Raw genomic sequence first — 2,887 nt, forward strand, 5'->3', positions numbered from 1 at the left:
CCAGAGACTTATCGCTACATGTAAAGGGGTCTATATAATCATATAGTGAGTTTCAAGCGACAGTTATGAATTTTACTAAAATTCAGCTAACTTTGATTACATGGTTAGAAGGCCAATATAACACGGAGAAAGTATAACCTTATATCTAGCGCTATTTGAATCTTCCCAGATCTGTGGGATCAAAGAAAGACCAGGTTACCTAGAAAGATCTAAACCAGCCATCCTCACCCATGGAAGATCTTAAGATCCTTCTTCTTCTTCTGTAGCGGAATTGAAGCTGTTTGCCTGTAATATATATCAGAGCCTAGATTTAAGTAGGGCCTATCCTGCCTCAGCATACTGCGCTGAGTACATTACTAGCCTAATTTGTAACATTTAGTGAGAATTTAGAGCCTTCCATGTTCTTCATACAAATCTCTGTCAGGGAATCAAATTCCACGTACTGTTTGTGAAACGCTATTTGAGGTTTTCTTCTTGTGGTGAGTACAGTCACTGTAATACAGGATCATCATTTGCAGCAGTTCATTTTTCAAGCAGAATTTACACATCCATAGGGAGTTGTATAGCTAAGCTTCAGTCAGGTTGGTAGAGAACAGCTCTATACAGAGAATACATTTGCTTTAAGCAAGATCTCTTGAAATTAAACAGTTTCTTGTCACACTGTAGAAAAAAAGAATCCTTCAATTAAGGAAAGACAGCAGAATGACAGTTTTTATGTGTATAATGCATGATTTGTTGACAAACAGTGTGTGTATTTTTACTGCAGTTTTATTTGGCAGGATTGTCACAAATAAAGTTCAGGAAGAAGCCTGTAAGAGACAAGAACAGATTTTATTTTTCTCTATTGAAATTTTTTTTCTATTGAAGAATTCGTTTATAAGAAGTATCTCACAAGAGTGTTTATTAAATTAATGCAACCTAAAGAACTTTTGGGCAACCCTGCAGGACTTTTCTTCTTAATAAACTTTTCCACCGTAAAGAGAATAGTATTCCTAATATGAAAGAATTCCTACTAATGCTACTTTCCATAACGCAAAGAGAAAGGAAGGTTATACTTTCACACTTGCTAACCTATTTTACACAGATTTGATTTTGACACTGTAATGAGAAACCTTACTAAGCAAAGAGAGGACAAAGAAAGACAGAGGACAGATGGCAGAAAGCCAACTGGACCAGCAGGCAAGAAAAAAAACAAGAAAAAGCAAGATGAGAAGACCCAAGAAATAATGATCTGAATGAAATATGTGCCTCTGTAAAGTCAAAAGCTCTTACATTTTTCAAATGGTTATAGGATCCATCTTTGAAACACAGTCCTGACACCAGTTCTTTTCTGATGAAAGGGAGTAGTAAATACACACTGATGGACTTTCAGGAAAGCCCAGTGGATGTAGGTGGTTCACATAACTGAAGGATAGTATTATATATAAATTATTTTATCTTGCCAAAGAGATGAGTTTAAATAGATTTTCATTCTCTCTCTAAAGTTACTTTCCTATGTTATAAATTTTGAACAGCTGGTAGTCTACTGACAGAAAGACCATTGACTGTTGCCTTCAAATAAATCAAATAATTTAAAAAAAGTATTTTAATGTCAACATTTAAGACCAGTCTAGAGATTCTGTGATTGACTGCTGTAGCAGGGGTTTGGTGCCCTTTTTCKGATAATGAGCTGGTTGGTGGGGGCATTGTATTTATGTAAACATTTTTTTTCCATCAGTTTGCCCTATGAGCCAATTGCCTTATATCTGATTAACAGAGCTGTTATTCCTGCTGCTGTTGTTGCAGCTTTATTATTTCTAAGAAAGACGTGTTCTCTGCTGTCCTGATTGAAGTGTCCGTGGTTGAGTGCTAACTTTTTGAAGAGGATTTAATCCTTGAGTCAAAATACTTGTGGTTTTTCTAAGTAATTGGACGATTTTTGAGATTCAAGCAGTGCAGAGCTTCCAGTTTCCACAAGCTTTGCTGTTTTCCAAGGATTATACTACATGCTAAAATGTTGACAATGTTTTCAGGTAAGTGATTGAAACTAAATGAGTAAGGCAAGTAAAGTTGGTGAAAGCGTATAGTCAGTGAAGATGTGTAGTTGGATAGGGATAGAGTAGATGGGAATAAAATTCAAAGGAGTAAAAAGCATAAAACCGCACCCCTTGATTACTCTGTTAATTCCTTTGACACTGCTGACAGTTCTCAAGGGCAGACACTTCCTGCATTCTCTTAAATAGAGGCTTTTTCTGCACTTAGATCTTTTTGTGAAGTAAGAATGTAAGAGACTTCTACTTCATGTCATTCTCTGCTCTAGTTTTGCTACAACAACAAGAAAAAAAGGCCACACAAATTGTGAGTTTTGTTGAGATTTTCTGTTTTGTTTTGTTTGATCAGCCTTTGTGGGGCAATGTGAAAACTAGGGCTTTAGTTTTAAAGGGTTAGCGTTGTTTGATGCTTTGATGCTTTTTGCAATTGAGCAAGTTGAAAGCAAGTTACCCTCTCCGCTGAGCCGCCGTTATTTCTTCCAGGTCAGGAAAGGTCCTTGCAGAGCTTTTTCTCTTTGCCAAGGACAACTGGAAATCAACACAGCCATGTCACGCACAGTGCACAGACAGGAACAMACTCAGACGATCCTCATCTTTAAGTTTAAAGGGAAGATCTTGTTTACTGACAGGAATGGCTGGCAGGCTATAGTTAGTGAGTTATCACTTCTTTCAAGGCTTATCTTTCCGCCTGCACTCAGTCAAACTTCTGCTGCACTGAACAAAAATCAGGCAGTGTATTCGGTATTTTAAGTCTGCGAATTCTGCACTGAATTGACACTGTACAKACTTTGATGTAAGTTATGATGACTTCCCCTAAATATGAACCCAGTAGGTAATGACCAGGTTCTTATATTCTC

General features: G+C 37.1%; 1 long non-coding RNA gene across 1 annotated transcript; it reads right to left on the minus strand.

Annotated features, from left to right (window-relative positions):
* Positions 1 to 659: 659 nt before the first annotated feature.
* Positions 660 to 2,540, minus strand: LOC112945613. The gene is made up of 2 exons (XR_003249053.1): positions 2,482 to 2,540; positions 660 to 809 (listed from the first exon to the last, which is right to left on the minus strand). It is a non-coding gene; the product is annotated as an uncharacterized LOC112945613 (long non-coding RNA).
* Positions 2,541 to 2,887: the final 347 nt, after the last annotated feature.

This window comes from Nothoprocta perdicaria, unplaced genomic scaffold, assembly GCF_003342845.1.
Source record: "Nothoprocta perdicaria isolate Ctin4 unplaced genomic scaffold, notPer1 scaffold_194, whole genome shotgun sequence".
Classification (NCBI taxonomy): Eukaryota; Metazoa; Chordata; class Aves; order Tinamiformes; family Tinamidae; genus Nothoprocta; species Nothoprocta perdicaria.